Genomic DNA, 18267 nt, shown 5'->3' on the forward strand with positions numbered 1-18267 from the left:
GAATATTATATCTAGTGAACGAGACATGGGAAGAGCGGGGGCCCCACCAAGTTGGGTCACTACAATATATACTCCAACTGAGAGAGAGGCTCAGGTCGGTGGGCAAATATGCCAAAGAGAATCTTATGAGGGCACGAGAAAGATAGGCTTGATGCTATAATCGGAGTGCCGAGCTCCGCACTTTTAAGCCAGGTGACAGTGTCTTACTCTTGCTTCCATCTAAAGAGTCTAAACTACTTGCCAAGTGGCAAGGGCTGAACAAGGTACTATGCTGGGTTGGGGAGGTAGATTATGAGATCCAGCTGACAGGAAAATGGAAAGAAACACAAATTTACCATGTGAATCTATTAAAAAGGTGGAACTCCCGGGAACAACTGTTAATAGTGACAAGCCCCCTGGAGCCAGAACTGAGGCCCTGGGCAGGAAATCTGGAACAAACAATGACGGCCCAAGTGGGAACTGAGCTAAGTGTCGACCAATACACAGACCTGCAAGCACTGCTACAGTGTTATTGACCTGCCCAGGCCGAATGTCTCAAGCGAGTCATCACATCGCAATGCCATCAGGTAAGAAAATACCTCACATTGTCTTTCCCTAGGAAGATGTGGGACACGGTAAGAGTGGAGGTACAGGCCGTTTTAGAGCTAGGGGTGATTGAGGAGTCCCATAGTGAGTGGCACAGCCTGATTGTGCTTGTACCCAAGCACGATGGGTCAGTAAGATTTTGCATAGACTTTCAGAGAGTAAACGCAATCTCTTGTTTCGATGCCTACCCAATGCCCCAAATTGATGAACTCCTTGATTGCTTAGGGAGAGCCCAATTCATGTCTACCCTGGACTTAACAAAGGGGTATTGACAAATTCCCTTAACACCAGCCTCAAAAAAGAAAATGGACTTTTCCACACCTTGGGGGTTGTACCAATTTGTTACCATGCCCTTCGGCTTCACGGGGTGGCAGCCACATTCCGAAGGCTCATGGATAAGATCCTAAAAGATCACCACGACTACTAGGCCACGTATATAGAAGATATAATAATATATATTCAGTCATGGGAGGACCACTTCAAACACCTGGAGGCCATCCTGTGAATCTTGCTAGAGGCCGGGCTAGTTGCCAATCCCGGGAAATGTAAGTTTGGGCAAAAGGAAGTCTCGTACTTAGGCTATACCATGGGAGGAGAGACTCTGAGACTCATAGTAGACAAGGTAAAGGCTCTCAGGGACTACCCCCACCCAGCAATGAAGAAACAAGTAAGACAGTTCCCTGGTCTGGCCGGTTATTACTGATGGTTCATAGCCGGGTTCACGGCAATTGCCTCTCCCCTAACGGATTTGACTAGGAATAGCGTACCAAACAAGGTTGGGTGGAATCCGCAGTGTGAGAAAGCATTCCAGAAATTCAAAGAGCACTTAACTCAACTGCCAGGGCTTATCCAGCCAGATTTTTCTCACCCATTCATCTTACAAACAGATGCGTCGGAAGTAGGATTGGGTGTGGTCCTGTCCCAAGAGGTAGGGGAAAGGAGGCACCCCATGCTTTATTTAAGTAGGAAATTGTGACCTCGGGAACAGAACTATGAGACAATTGAGAAGGAAGCACTTGCGGCCAAGTGGGCCATTGACTTGCTAAGATACTATCTCCTAGGCAACCCCTTTCAACTCATAACTGGACCATGCCCCACTGAAGTGGATGAACTCTAAGAAGAGCATCAATTTGAGGGTGATGAGACGGTACCTCTCGTTACAGCTGTACTGGTTTGAGGTGTTCCATTGGTCCGGAAGAACACACAGTAATGCCAATTTTTTTTTGCGGATTGTAGAAGAAGACTGACTGGAAGAGAAAGGATCTTTGGGAGGGGGTGTGTGTGACGGAGCACCCAGCGGGCCCCACGCTTACCTGGTGCCATCCTGGCGTGTTGAGCAGGATAGTCGCCACCAGCGGTGCTGCGCCTTTGCGAGGCATGCTCGGCGGCTGTAGCTAAGCTGCGGTTGGATGCTGGGGGCAGGGTTAACCTGGAAGGGCATGTTGACCCCGGTGGCTACGGGCTCAGGTGCAGCAAGGCATTTAAACTCTGCTGCCACACTCGGAAAAGGGGAGCGAGGAGCTGGGAGCAGAGGCAGCCCAAGCCGGAGGACAGATTCCCCACAGTGACACCGGGCAGAGAGAAGAAGCTTGAACTGGCAAGGACCAGAGGCAGTAGGAAGCGATCCAGGGCGTGGCTAGCGTGTGGCCCATGGGTTGGTGTGTTGTGGGAAGCATCCCCACCAACCAGACGGGGTCTGTGACCCCAGTCCTTAGGGCCCTGGGTCGGGCTTGAAGAAAGGGAGGGCCCGAGCTCCCCTACCTGCCTCGAATCACTAGCTTTCAGTGTAGGACTCTCGTCTAAGCACGGTGACCAAGAGTGGGATGAGTGCTCAGAGTGCGGGTGTAGTGCTGATGAACCAATAAAGGCGAGCACGAACTTGGTTGGAGGCTCTGTCTTTTACAGTGCAGAACTGGTTGAAAAACTCCATTCAAAGAGATGAAGCAAAATGCAGGACAATGTAGCACTTTAAAGACTAACAAGATGGTTTATTAGATGATGAGCTTTCGTGGGCCAGACCCACTTCCTCAGATCAAATAGTGGAAGAAAGTAGTCACAACCATATATACCAAAGGATACAATTTTAAAAAAATGAACAAATATGAAAAGGACAAATCACATTGCAGAACAGAAGGGGGATGCGGGGGGGTGGGAAGGGGGAGGAAGGAAGGTAAGTGTCTGTGAATTGCTGATATTAAAGGTAGGGAGAGTGGGATGTTTGTGAGTTAATGGTATTACAGGTGATAATTGGGGAAACTGTCTTGGTAATGGGTGAGAAAGTTCAAAGACTTGTTAAGTCCTTGTTGGTAAGTGTCGAATTTTAACATGAATGACAGTTCAGAGGATTCCCTTTCAAGTGCAGATGTAAAAGTGCAACATTCAAAGAGATGTTATCAATGGTTCACTCTCAAACTGAGAGAGCATATCTAATGGGATCCAGCAGGGGTCAGTGCTAGGTCTGGTACTGTTCAATGACTTGGATAATAGAATAGAGAGTATTATTATAAAATGTGTAGATGACATTAAAATGGGAGAGATTGGTAGCATTTTGGAGGGCAGGATTAAAATACAAATTTATCTCTACAAACTGGAGAATGGAGCTGAAATCAACAAGATGATATTCGATAAGGACAAGTGCAAAGAGCTACACTGAGAAAGGAAATGGCAAATGGACAAATACAAAATGGTGAGTCTCTGGCTAGGCTTTGGTACTACAGAGAACCAATAATGTGATATAATTGCAAAAACAGGCCACTACCGTTCTGGGGTGCATTAATCAGGAGTATCATACATAATATATTGGAATTATTATCGTCCTCTACCTGGCACTGGTGAGGTTTCAGTTAAGATATTGTGCTCATTTCTGGGTTCCAAGCTTTAAAAAAGATGTAGGCAAATTAGAGAAAGTCCAAAGAAATGTTACAAAAAATGATACAAAGTTTAGAAAACATGATCTGTGAAGAAAAACGAACAAACTGGGTATATCTAGATTTCAGAAAAAAAAGACCGATTAACAGTTTTCAAATACATCATAGTTGTTATAAAGAGAATGGTAATCAACGGTTCTCCATATTTACTGAAAGGTAGAACAAGTAGCTTAATCCTCAGCAAGGGATATTTAGGCTAGATATTAGGAAAAACTATCTAACTATAAGGATAATTAAGCATTGGCACAGGCTTCTGTCAAGGCTGTTACCCACTTTGGGATGATGAATGCAGAAGTGGGGGCCCACAAGAGCACTCCAAAACCTTGCCTCTACAGGCTCTGATACAAAAACTCCCCCCCCCCCAAATCCTAATACCCAGATTTTTGGCGAATCTGCTGCCACCGTCAAGTGCTTTTGAATCCAGAAACAGGGTGGACACTTGAAACCAATTCAAAGGGTACCCCAAGCTCTTTTTCCTCAAAGGAGCTTGAAAAAAGAAAAGAGAAAAACAAACTGTAGTCTGTGGTAGCTGACCTCTCAGTCAGGCATTCAGATACACACAGACAAAAGTTCCAGGACACAAAGATCAACCAATACCAGTTAATTTCTAAAAAGGAAAAGAAACTAACTTTTATTATCAAAATAAAACTACACTTGCAAGCATAGTAAAGTGGCTAGATGGGAACAACCACCAATTGATATAGATATTCAGGGAAACCCCCTAGGCTAAAACCTAGCTACAAAGAAAAAAAAAAAACCCCACAGTTAACATGTCAGACATTATTTCCAAATTCCCAAACAAGAAAAACAACAAATCCTGATGGACTATCTAAACTTTTTCCTACTTATGCGTTTTAAGAAGTCCGTTCTTGGACAGAGACATGTCTCCTATCTCCCGCAGTCTTGGAAGAAACTGCTCTGCATCTCAGCCAAAGAACAGAGAGATAAAAACTCCTCTTTTCTAGTTTCAAATTCTTATCTGCATTGTTATTGGATGACCACCAGATACCTGGCTAGATACAGGTGGCATTAGTTAACCCCTTAGTCACCAGGTGCTGGTCAGCACTCCTGATTATGACAGCATGTAAGGAAGATTAGAGAATCCCCACCATTTGAGGCTTTTAAGAACTTCAGAAACAAACATTTGTCAGGAATAACCTGGGCAGTCTTGGTCCTGCCTTGTTGCAGGAGGCTGGATTACATGACCTTCCAAGGTTCTTTCCACCCCTACATTTCCATGATACTTGGCAGTAGTGCTGGCTAGAAAACATGTGTTTTCATTCCAAATCAGAACAAAAATATGACATTTTGAAATTGTCCCAACAGCGGAGATTCTGAACTATTTTGATAAAATAATCTGTTTTGACTTCATCATTTCAGTGTATTTAGTTAGTATTTATGTATTAATTTACATATTACAGTATTTTATTGTAAAGCTAAGCAAACCAAATCTAAATGATTGAATCAAAATAAAACATTTCCACGATATTTAAATAAGAAAGTTGAAATGATTCATTTTGGAATTGCCTGTGGAAAATGTAATTGAAATCAAAACATTCCTGCAAATATATATATTTTGTCAAAACTGCATTTTCTCTCAAAAAAGTGACCACCCCTTTTCACAAGCTCTGTGACTGATTCCTTCTTGTATGTTGAACAATAGCAAAGTATTTTTTCAACTAAGACATCAAAAAAGCATTTGAAATTGCCATAAAGATAAAAGGATGTCTATAGTCTATGGAAATCAAAATGGAGTTTAGAGAATACACTCCGTTCCCCAATGGCATGGCAGAATCTGTCAAGTAATAAAGGAAAACCTGTCTCTCAGTAATAATTTATTTTATTAATCTGAGGTAGGCCTGGTAATCACAACTATTTAGCTGAACTCAAGCAAAGAGAAAGTTTTCCCATGAAAACATTTTACAATTGAAATAAAACTAAAGAAACAAATTTATGTAGACAAACCTTTTGGCTAAATGCCTTCTTCAGTGGTTAGTCAGGCATTGAGCCAAATAATTTTTCTGCAGAATTTCATGCCTTCAGTTATTCAGATTTACCACTGAGAATTTTCACATGATGGACATTTTAACATTGTTTGAGGGGAAGCAGAAACAGGTTATCAGGTCTACTTAAAACTCATTGGAGCCTGCAATTCTGGCGCATGCCGACATTTGATAAGTGCACTTCCTAGCAAGACACTTACTGAGATGAGCACACTAGGAATGAATTTGACTAATTTTGGAGAAAAGGGGATATGAACAGAGAAAGGAGGATTGGCCAGTGCAGATAACCAGGGGCCCAGTTATGTAATACTCTGAGCATTACAGCATTACAGCTTCTGGGAGAGGCTGAGTGCCTTTGGATTCTGTTGACCTCTGTTGATGTTGAGAATATCCAGCATTTTACAGGTTGTGCTCAGAACCTTGGATAATCAGAGTCCAAAACTGGATGTAGTCCCCTTACTAAAGGTGCCTCTGTTTATTTTCTGGGAGGATCCTGTGTGCTGCAATCTAGCCCCAGAGACTACAATCCCCATGAGCCCTTGAGGAAACCAGGAAGTGAAGTTTTTTGTCTGAGGGTCTCCATGTGGAGAGAGGGTCTCAGCAGTCTCGGGGGCTCTCCATGTTTTGGAACAAAAGGAGCCAGGCTGATGTGGAGGAGCTTTATCCAGTCTAGGAGCTATTATGTTGCAGCTACAGACTGGGACTGAGAGCCTTTGGGTCTTGGATCTAGCAGGCTGCTTCTGGGGCAGCTGATAGCCCTAGAGGGGAGAGACTCTGACTGTGTCTGTGACTCAGAAGGACTACACTACAACCAGCACACAGAAGAAGGCTGTAAATAAATGGGCTCTTTGAGGAAGTGCTGCCTGTGACAGACCTAGAGATATAGACTAACTCTGGGTCCAAAGAGAGGCAGCGTGGTCAGCCCAGTGAACCAGAGTTGCTGGCATTTGGTGGAATCTGCTCCAGTGGCAGAGGGAGTTTGCAGCTGGCTGCATAGCTTCGACTCTCTCTCTCTCTCTCTGTCCCCCCAGAGAACCTCCACAATAGCTGCAGATCATCAAGTGTGCCCACGCAAGCGTCTAGGGGAGTGTACACTCCAGGGTGGGATAAATGGTGGCAGTGCAAATGCCAGATAGATACATTCCTATTACTTCTATGTACTTTGTTAATTGATGTTATTCACTGTTAAACTGTTAAACCCTGTTTCTTTAAGTTGTTAAGTAAAGGTGTGTTCATTTTAATGTAATCAATGAGATATATATTATTTATAATTGTTGTCCTGGAGTTAGATCCAGATATTGCTGGAATAATTTTATTCCTGGAGGCTCCCAAGGCACACCATTAAGTGTGTACAGGGCCAGCCAGTTGGAGGCACTGCCATTGTATATTCTTTATGAGTAAGGGACTGCAGCAAGGTCATGGATAGGGTTTCCCCAACTAAACAACATCACCACTGGGGTACTCAGGATCTCCTTTTATGTTAAAGCCATCAGGCACCCAAGCACACCTGTGAGTGTGACCTGCTCCTGAGTAACCCAGGGAGGAAAAAGTATTTTTTCTGTCAGTCATAGAAATACATATCTTTACTTCAGTTCATTGTATGAAACCTTGAAGTGATGCCTTAGATATTGTGCTTAACAGTATGTTGGGTTTTAAAGACATGTTTGCTTGATTCATAAATGCTGGCTCAATACAGTGACTCCTATTTTTTTCCAAGGGCAGTTCATTTTGTTCAAACCCTCTTCACTTTGTAACAATGAAAATGAAGAACTCATAGGTCATAATAAATGCAAACTCTATGGGACAGGAAGTTTCTGTATGAAATTACATCACACCCAAAATATAAGAAATGTTGATAAAATTGCCACTAGTTCAACATGTATGATGTATTCCCTTAATGGAATGAAGGCACCTACTTAGAAGCTTATCTTGGTGATTCAATGTCACTGGCCTAGCCTGGCCTACAAAACAAACAGTTGGAAATCAAATGTGTAAATGAAAGGGAAAATGTCTAAAATAATAATTTTATACAGAATACCTTTTTTAAATGTTGAGGGTTCTTTCTGATATATATTATTTTATGTTTGGTTTTTAACATACATAAGAAAGAAGTAAAGAAATAGAATTATAATCTTTTAGAAAGTTTCCAGTATTGGAGTATTGCTGGGTCACATCACTGAAGAGATAGTACTGTTCAGAAAAGATAAATGGCAGGAAAATTGAGATGATTTTGTTCCCCATCCCTATTGTAACTCTTGCTCTGTAGTTATTATGATGAATTAGAATTTCTGAGTGAAATCCGACCAGTACAGAAAGCTTTCAAACAGCATTCAGGCTTTTAATGAACTGATCAGAATGAGTTTAACAAATCCTTCATGTGCATAGAGCTCCTGATTACAATGAAACCATTCCAGCACATCCCTGGGGTTTGACAGTGTCTTTGAGCAACATAAATTAAACTGCTTGAATACACTGGAACTACAATGAGCTGCCTGAGCCACAACTACAGTCAGGCAGATACTTGGAGTCAGCCAGATTAAGTTGCTGATGTTTATCTAAAATGATTGAATTTACCAATTCTACATTTCAAATTGACATCAAACGTATCAGGACCTGCTCTGAGTTATTGCATACCTTGATGCTACTTACTTCAAATTGAACATGCTACAACACCCCAGATAAATTAACATAAGAAGGATGTCTCTGGCTTGTGCAAAGAAAGGCTGCAGTTGATAAATCTTACTGAAGCAGAATGCATCTGCAGAGGAATCCTGTTCCGGTGCACAGAGAACAAAAGCCAAGAAGTGGCAGTTCTCGTTCATTCTTTAATAACTATCTGTTTAAAAATATTTCGCTCCATTGTGTTTGTCTGTTTGGACTTCAAAAGAGCATTTAAAACTTGCATTTCATGAATAAGAAAATGAGGCACATGACATTACAAAAAAATCTGGTGAGATTAGTTGTATACCAAAATGAGGCCAACATATGGATCTATATGCAGAAGCTTTACTCACATGATGAGGAGGTTATGGCCCTTTCATCAAATGGAAGTCTCACCCTATTTCTTGTCAACTCCATAGCAGAATATTATGGGTGGTGGGTGAATGTCCAGCTGGAGAAGGCAAGACCAAGTCCAGTCCCCGCCGGCCAGAGCGTGGGCAATTTTGGGACATCAATTCCTTCCCTTCCCTATGTTACCTACTGCTCAGGTAGAACACCCAATTTATTAAGTGGTATTACCAACACAGAATACATTCAATCTACATTCTGGGGTCTATACTGTCTTCCAAGTTGTTTCTGGATAAAATCCAAATTGTGTCTTTAATCTGTAAATTTGTGTAAATTTTGAGACTAGCTACTTTAGAGACGTCTCTCTTCTCTTCAAACTCAATAGTTGAAATCAGTGCAGACCTTGAAATGACAATTCATAAATTTAAGCATCAGAAGACGGGTGGCACAGTATTTTAGGGTGCTTGAAGTATAAGAAGGAGATATGAAATGATCCCAAGAATGTAACTGAGCAGGAGCAATTTAATTTTTCTCCAAGTAACCAGAAATGTATTTGTTTGAAGGTACATTTTCAGATTATGATCTCCCCCTCAAAAAAACCCTTGGTAATGTTTATAAAAGCTGTACCTGCAGTTTTCTAAATGTAATTATTGTCTAATCTATTTTCCCCCAAGAATATAGCAATAATCTTAGACTTGAATGTATAATGAGAAAACCTCAATTTTTCAGAAAGTGGTTCAGATCAGTATCAAGAAAATCAGATTCTTATACAACAGCTGAACTGCCTGAATCTGTAAAACTATGTTGAAAATGTTACCAGGTCAACCTTCCTTGATGTATTTCAACACTTTGGCTTCTGGTCAGAATCTGAGATTACTATGAAAATAAGATAATCACATTTTTTAGAATTTTTTGGGATCAATTCTGGCCTGAATGTAAATTTTGGTTTGTTTGGTTCATGTTTCAAATTAAGTTTAGGTTTTCTTCATTTTTCATGCATTTAATCTCAACTCTCAAGTGTTTATCCTAACTTTTTAATTTTTTTAAGGATTTTCCATTACCAGTTTAATTGGGAGATGGCTCACATGTTGGTTGCAAACTAGCCTAAATGATATGAAAATCTGTTTGGTTACTGGAAGGGGAGAAATTATTATTTTTGGGCCAGAAATTTATCTTAATCCCAGTTGCCAAGACTCAAAGAAGTCAGATGTATCCAGATACTCTGACACTCACTTCATCTGAAATCTCTTCCATAATCTAGACCAAAATTGTAGATTATATACTGACTGATATTTAGGAAGACAAAAGGCAAATCTCTTGATGCTGATCATCTCCATTATTAAGATGATGTTGTACAGCTGGTTTTTTATAAGCGTGAGTTCAACATCAAATCTCTTTATACCCCTTAAGCTAAATATGCCTAAAGAGCTTCCACTATGCTTCCAATTCAATAGTATACATTCCTGTTACTAAATCAGTATTTAAATCAGTTACAATACCCTTTTTTTCCTGATACATTTTTAATTGTAAAGAGCCCGATAACCTCTTGGTTAAATCTAACTTGCCTACGGTTTGTTGTATAGAGTATAAAATGGAAGATGGAATTATAGCTAAGACTTTGAAAGCTGTTGATCAAATTTAACTATAATGACTTATTCTACTATAAATATAAACTATATATGTACTTACTGTAATAAAATTAATATGGGAAATCAAGTTAACTTTCAGGGCTTGTGCATATGTTTTCTTGTTCATAACTCAGACTAAAGGTTAGAAGTGAGGAGACGCTTCAGGTTCAAAGCTGATTAATTTTTCCACACCATTACTATATTGCTTACAATATTTGAAATCTTATTGTTCTATGACATTTTACATTAATTATGTCAATTTGTTACAATATCTGATATGATACTCTGAAAACATGACAAAAGGATGTACTATAATGGTGAAATATTAAACAGGAGTCTGTTTGTTTTGGCAATGTACATCTACTTTGAACATAGCATCCAATCAGGGCCCAGCAAACACATGAAGTGGAAAATGAAGCACTTCTCTACCCTCAATTCTCTTTTGAAACAATTCAGAAATTTGTAAATATGTGATCATCTGTGTGGATTGCCTCCACCTAGCATCTTGGTATGCTGTCAGAAGTCATGAGAGACAAGTTGAGTGTCTGTTATGGTCTGCAACATTTACATAATTGCCTTATGAAATCTATACATAGCTGTACATGGATAGCAGAGTAGTATTTCAAAGAGAATACTAGAGATTTCTTCAAATTAGGAACTGCATACTTATGCATTTTGAAAGATGAAGATAAAAGTAACCATGTGTTAAATACACAGATTAATAGATGAATGTATTTTAAAACACTCAGACTTAAAATTAGCCTCAGAAAAAGACTTTGTCTGGCATAAGATTGTACTTTTTAGAATAATGCTTCTTAGTAGTGTAAAACTTAGAGCCCCATCCTGCTTCTGCTGATATCAATGGGATCGTTACTTCTATTTCAGAGAAGACAGGAGTAGGCGCCCTATTGATTACATTTAAAAATCATTATAGACTATGATGAATATCATAATGCCACTGTCTGCTATATTTAAGGTTGCAAATGTTTTTTCTAACCCCTTGTTTCATTCACTCAGAACATTTGAAAGCTTTCACTTTTCACAGTGAGATTTTCAAGACTTAGGATTTGATCCAAATTCTAAAGACTCCACTGATTTACTGAGCTTTCGACCATTTTCATCTCCCTGACAACAGTTTTATTTCAATAGAGTGAGTCCTGATTTACACCAGAGCACGTAGGGATAGAATCACCCTTTTACTTTCTCTTTTATGCTGGGTTTTTTTTTTTTTTTTAGTTTGCAGAATATTATAATTCTTGTTACTACTGTAACAAGATATGCAGGAGTAATTTGGGTTCTATTCTGTCTCATGCATAACTGACAACATTTTGTCAGTGCATTTATGAAACAATCTTTGTTCCCAGTGATGAGCAGCACAATGAGCAAAAAAGAATCAGGTTAATATTATTGATAAATAATTCTTTATTTTTCAAAAATTAACATGATGATATGTTGGTAATTTACAGTTATTTCTTTCAGCAGCTGGAGAGAATGTTAAACATTTTTGAACCTGAAAGACTGGATAACTTGCCCCCCAAGAGTATTAACAGAGTTGGTTAATGTGGTCTTAGAACCATTAATGTTATTTATAAACAAATTTTGAAACAATAAATAATTTCCAAAGTACTGAAAAGGGAAAACCTGAATGGCCCATGTCATAATAGGGCTGATAGTGTGACATCAGTCCTGGGTAAGATCACGGAGATATTGATATGGGATGGGATCAGTAAAGAATTAAAATATGGTATCATAATTAAAGCAACTAACGTAGTTTTCTAGAAAATATTGTCAGATAATTTGATATTGTGTTTTGATGTAATTATAAATTTGCTTGATAGGCAGTTGACTTAGTCTTATGTGATAGTCTAATAAAATCAATATAGCCCCCCATTTAAAATGAATAAAACTAGTTAAGTCACAGATGACAAAAGAAATTTTTAACAGGGTATGGGCATCTCAGTGGATGTGTCTGGTGTGGTCCCAAATTTACCTATCTTCAGTATAATGTTATTCAATATCTTGATCAATGATCTACAAGAAGATATAAAACCATTTCTGGTTAAATCTGCAGATGACAGCCAAAACAGAATTGTAAATTATCAGCACTACTGTTCAGTTATATAGCTCTAATCTACATCACTCGGTGAGGTGGGATCATTTAAACATGTGTTTTAATGCAGCCAAATGTAAGGTCATGCATATAGGAACAAACAGGATAGGTGATACTTACATGATGGGAGAGTATCCTGTAAACCAGTGACTCTAGAAAGGATTTAACGGTCAGAGTAGATAATTAACAGATCATGTGCTCCTAGGGCAATGATGTAGCTAAGGTCCAATAATTGGATTTGCAAGTAAAGGAATTTTAAGTAGGAGTAGGGAGGCAGTATATTTTGCATATTGCTTTAGTGAGACCATTACTGGACTACAATATCTAGTCATGGTATCAACTCCTAAAACCCACAAACACAAAACATTGACAAGGGGGTCAGAGTTATAAAGTATCTCAATCTGTTTGGCTCTTCAGAGAGAAAGTTAAGAGAACACTTGAACACAGTCTATACATACATACATAGGAAATAGATTTCAGGGTGTAGCTGGTGAATTAATCCAACAGAAAAAGATATAAGATCCAATGCTTGAAAGCTGAAATTAGACAAATTAATCTAGAAATAAAGGACAACTTTTTAATATTGAGGGTATTAATTGCTGGAACATGGTCTCTTTCAGTCTGGATATCTTTATGCCAAACAAAAGTTAAGGTCTGGTGCAGAAATTGAGTGAAGGTTTTTTTTCCTTGTACGCAAGAGGGCTGACTAGAGGATCTTAATGGCCCCTTCTGGTCTTAAAACTCATACTTCACGATGGGTCTGCAATGCTGGTAGCAGGAAAAATCATATATGGATCATTGATGATTTGTAAATTGAGTAAATGTGACAGACAAGTTGAGCGAGTAAATAAAATTGTCCCAAATGTTATTTTTTCTAATACCTTTTTGGAAAATATGACCACTACTCACCTCCATACAACCTGACAAACTAAAAGGGTACTAAACTGAAACATCCATTCTAAACACAGAAGACTTACTGTCCCTATTCATTACAGCTTTTGAAAGTTCTAAACATGGTTTGACAGCTCAAATACCAGCAATATTATTGCCAAGGATGAAGGGGTGTTTGCTAATCACATTACTGAAATAGCAAAGTGCCTGCAGATAGGGCACTAAGCCTTTTACACATGCTGTTGCATGAAAAGAAAAGTTAGCTTCACCTATTATTAGTCTCGTAAAGCTTTGAATTTAGTAGCTGTGAACATTTCAAGATAAAGTATCACATTAATCTTGAGTTCTAATTTGAATCAAACTAGGCTTCATGTGTTAATAATCTTTTAAAGCAACTAATATTTCTTGCCCTTGATCAAGCTGTTAATGTTATTTTCTGGTCAGCTTCTTGACAAGGCTGTTCATTTAAAAATAATTTTAAAAGAAAACATAAAGAATCTTTGTTGTTCTCTACACAATTTTTCCATTGTGTGTAGAGAAATTGGCACAACTTTCACTCCAGAAATAAATTATTTCCTAGTGGGTGTAAACATGTGGTGATTCATTCCCACATTTCCATACCTCCAAATCTCCATGTATTTTTCTTTTAATATGCTTTTTCTTTCCTGCCTGAAACTATTCCAGTCACTAAAATATTATGATAATGGAGGCCAGATCAAAACCTAGATGGAACATACCATAAACAGTGAATGTGGTTTATGTACCTTTATACTGTATTTCTAGGTTCTGTACAGAAATACCAGTCTCTCTGATATAACTGGGGACTGATCTGATCATCCTAGTTAAATGTAATAATACTACGTTGTTTAGGAGTGCTTGGCAGACTCATCCACAAGGAAGAGCAATGGCAAGATCTTGTGCCTTAAACAGGCATAATAATTCAGAAGCCTCTAGGTACACAAGAACTGCACATGTAACCCAGTGGTGAGAATGTTTGACAAGATTCACACAGTATTCAAGTCTATTACAACCCCAGCGTAAAAGCCTTGGCTCTTTGTTTCAAGCCTTAACAGTTCATACTTTTAGCTCTCAAGGTCTCCAATTAAACATCTGATGCATTGTCCCTGACTTGCTGATCAGCACCTTCACACTTTCAGGAGATGTCATGTTACCTCCTTATGGAGGCAACCAGTATCGCTGACCTGCACAAAGGGGGAAAATATGGCCCTGCCTCCCCATCACCTTATTTTCAGGGTTTCCCATGAATTACTAGGAGGAAGTGTAGTCCTTGTGCTGAGGAGATTACAGCGACTGTGATCATATTCAGCCATAGCAAGGGCTATCAACTCATGCCATATTCAGCCATAGCTTCCCTATCAACTCATGCGCAGATCAGCCACAATACAGTAATAATGCTGTCAATTAACAATAGCAATGGTCTAATCAAAGTCTGTCTGTCTCCAACTTAACATTATTTTATAATAATAAATACTTTCAGACTGATGCCCCATGATTTCCACTGCGCAAAACAGCTTGAGCACAATTTCTCTGACATGAGCATTCTTGCTTATGTACATCGTAATTGGGCTTTTACTAGTTTAAGCTACTGGAGATGTCTCTAGACCAAAAAGCAGGACTGGAGGATTTCATTTCATTTTAACTTTTTTCTATAAATGAGTGTGTTAATTGGTTTTATTGGATATACTGCAGCTCTCTAGTTTTAGAGTGTGATAGTGGCCTCAAGCAAAAGCTTACTATAAAATCAAACAGCAGTGTAGTCTGTATTGAACTATATATTCAGTTTCAAATTAATGGAATTAATCAGTAGTACAATACTTGTTCTAAGATTCAGTATGCAATGTGCAGTGTGTATAGTGAATGGTCATGTAACAATATTTAATAAGATGCAGCAACCCGGCTCATGTTTCCTACCAATAATGAGGGAAAATCTGATAAATCTCTTTATTTCAAAAGTCCTACAGTGTACAAATCATACAAGCAGTATTTTGTGATCTTATTAAAAACAGACAAAATTATTCAGTCTGATTAGAAAGAAGCTTCTTTCGGAAATTTCGGGTGAAAATTTCAGTAGGGCTTTAAATGGAATTTCTGGTCCTACTAGCCCTTGAACACATGCATTCTGTGACTTAAAAAAATAGAAGAAATGGAAGTACTTAATATTGTTTCATGGATCTTATGATCATATAGTGGAACTCTGTTTGTTACTATGTATTTTTCTCAGTAACACTGCCCTATATTTCTAGTAACATATTTCTGTTAGATTTCCCTTTTTTATTTAATTGTATGTGGCTACATCCTAACGTAACACAGCAAGGTGTAGCAGATGTGCTGCAAAGTTTATCTCCTGCTATTACAAGGGCTAGGAACATCCATTAACTTCGGGGCACACAAAGCACCTAACTATTTCTTTAAGTAACTAGGTCCACCATTTAGGCCACCTTCTCAAAACCACTACTCAACTGCTGCCTAATCCCATCAGTGCTTAAATCCTCTCCAGCCATACATTTCCTTCAGAGGGTATGCATAAAGCCGCTTGAGTCATCCCACAGCTAACAAGCTGCTTGGAACTCCCACTCAAACTGAAGCCCCAGCAACCCTGATGGAGAATTCTCAAACTAAGCTTATCAGCCAGGACCAAGCCTGTAAGCATTTTCAGAATATTTTAAAGAAATGAACCTGTCATAAAAGACGTGTTGCAAGTAGATTGTGAATTTTGTTGGGAAATTTAGGGCAATTACCTATGATCTGTGCCTTGCTTATTTGCCCACATCATATCAGTGTTTATTTTCATTGGATCCTTTCTATCTTCTGTTTTATAAAAAAGACAAAATGGCTTCTTATTTTTAGACCCAAAGTACCTGAATTCTATGACTAATTTTCTCAGTAGTGTGTTTGCACATCACCTAGAACAATGGGGTTTTGGTCCAAAGTTAAAGCTGCTTTATATTATGGTATCATAGATCATAAATAGTAACAATGTAGGCAGTACAAATAGGCAGTTGATGGACAACCATAGTATGTGTGTTACACATGGACATAAAGGGACAGATTTTCCAAAAGTGCTCAGCATTCATTGTTCTCAGTGGGAGTTGTTGGAGCTGAGCACTTTTGAAAATCATACCTGAGTAGTTAAACTGCTGAGCAGTCGTAAAAATTTGCCTCTAATGTTCTGAGTCCCTGAAATACAAACAAAAATCAATGTGATAGCATTAGCACCACTGGCAGCTTCCCTGGTGAAAGCAGTATGCTACATATTTGCAAATTTGCATAGATACCACTTTGAATTACAGATGTATTTTGCTCACTGAAAATGCATCCATTATGAAAGCACCTGAAAAATATTCAATAATTCTTTTAAATCACTTTAACTTAATTGACCAATTAGAGATTGTCTACACGATAAGTGGAAACACATTTCTGAAGTGGTCAGGAAAATCTATAGGGTTAAAGTAAGTCATTATGTGCCTTGAGGCTCTGCCAACATAAATATCTTAAATGTTTTAACCAGTTACCCTGAGTTAAAGGCACATTCAACATTTGCAAGTGGTTCATTTATCTGTTTATTATTATTATTATTATTATTTTATTTTATTAAATCACAGTCTATTTCAATTAAGTGGACATCTAAATGTGCCATATTTTCCATAAAAGAGATGCTAAGGAGCCCATTATTGTCATTCATTCCATAGAGGCCTTTTTCATTCATGTTTAAGGATGAAATATGCTTTTTCAATTGCCTACTGAGTTATGGGAACATTATTTGGGTCTAAAGCGTCCTAATCATTAAGCCTCAAGAATTCATATATACTAGGAATTATCACATTTGGAAGTGACTCCAGTAAAGGGAATAATGTCTAAAAAGCATCTGTTGTTTACAATATTAAAGGAAACACTAATGTTGTGTTTGCTAACACGTGAATTGAAAATTGTTTCCAACTGCAGCTGTTGCCACCTTTCAGCAGCAAAATATTTAATCCTCTGTGGAAGATTGTCTCCTGATCACAGGAGAATCCTTGCATGAGCTGCACATGCAGTAGGCCCCAACACAGAAGCGGAGGTTTGGAGTAGTCGGGGGATAGGAGGGGTGGAGAAGAGAGGGGATTAATCCACTTTTCATGGCGGTGAGCAGGCAAGGATGGGACTATATGTAGTCATGCAGAATTTCACAAAATTTGACTTCAGTTAAGGTTTGCTTCCTTTAAATACAAGCTAAAGAAAGGATTTACCTACATATTTCCCTGTCAGAAGAAAACCTTAAAAAATGTATTTGAGGCACATTGGGAGGGACCAATACTGTGACAGGAATAGGAGTTGATGACATTTAGCACTTTGCAGGTTCTACATGATAGGGCCATTCATGAGCAACTTTGCATTTTGAAGCAAGGACTGATTTAAGTAACTGGTATTGTTGGCATAATTTCCCATGTTCTCCATCACACTGGTACTGATATTATTCTAATTAAGTTTGAGTCATGACTCCAATCATGAGGCTTGGCCAAGCTGTTTCCAGTACAGGAGGATAGTGCAAGAGAAAATTATTGTATGTCACCTCTGAGTTTCCTAAGACTAACAGGCTGTGTCTAGACTGGCAAGATTTTGAGCAAAAGTGGCTGCTTTTGCGCAAAATCTTGCTGCCTGTCTAGACTGGCTGCGAGTATTTGTGCAAGAATACTGACTTTGTACTGTACAAAATCAGTGGTTCTTGCGCAATTACTCTGACGCTCCTGCTCAGGGATAAGTCCTCTTGCGCAAGTATTCTTGCGCTACAGGGCCAGTGTAGACAGACAAGTTAATTTCTTACGCAAGAAAGCCCGATGGTTAAAATGGCAATCGATGCTTTATTGTGCAAGAGAGCATCTACACTGTGCAAGGATGCTTTTGCACAAAAGCAAATCTTTTGTGCAAAGGCACATGCCAGTATAGATGCTCTCTTGCGTAAATACTTTTAACGGAAAAACTTTTCTGTTCAAAGTATTTGCCCCAAATCATGCCAGTCTAGATGCAACCACAGGGTTACAGGTGGTGCATTCAGCTTGAAGCACCAGTCAGAGCTAGATTTATATCAGCTAGGATTTCATCTATTGCCTAAAGAC

The sequence above is a fragment of the Pelodiscus sinensis genome, chromosome 6 (genome assembly GCF_049634645.1).
Source record: "Pelodiscus sinensis isolate JC-2024 chromosome 6, ASM4963464v1, whole genome shotgun sequence".
Classification (NCBI taxonomy): domain Eukaryota; kingdom Metazoa; phylum Chordata; order Testudines; family Trionychidae; genus Pelodiscus; species Pelodiscus sinensis.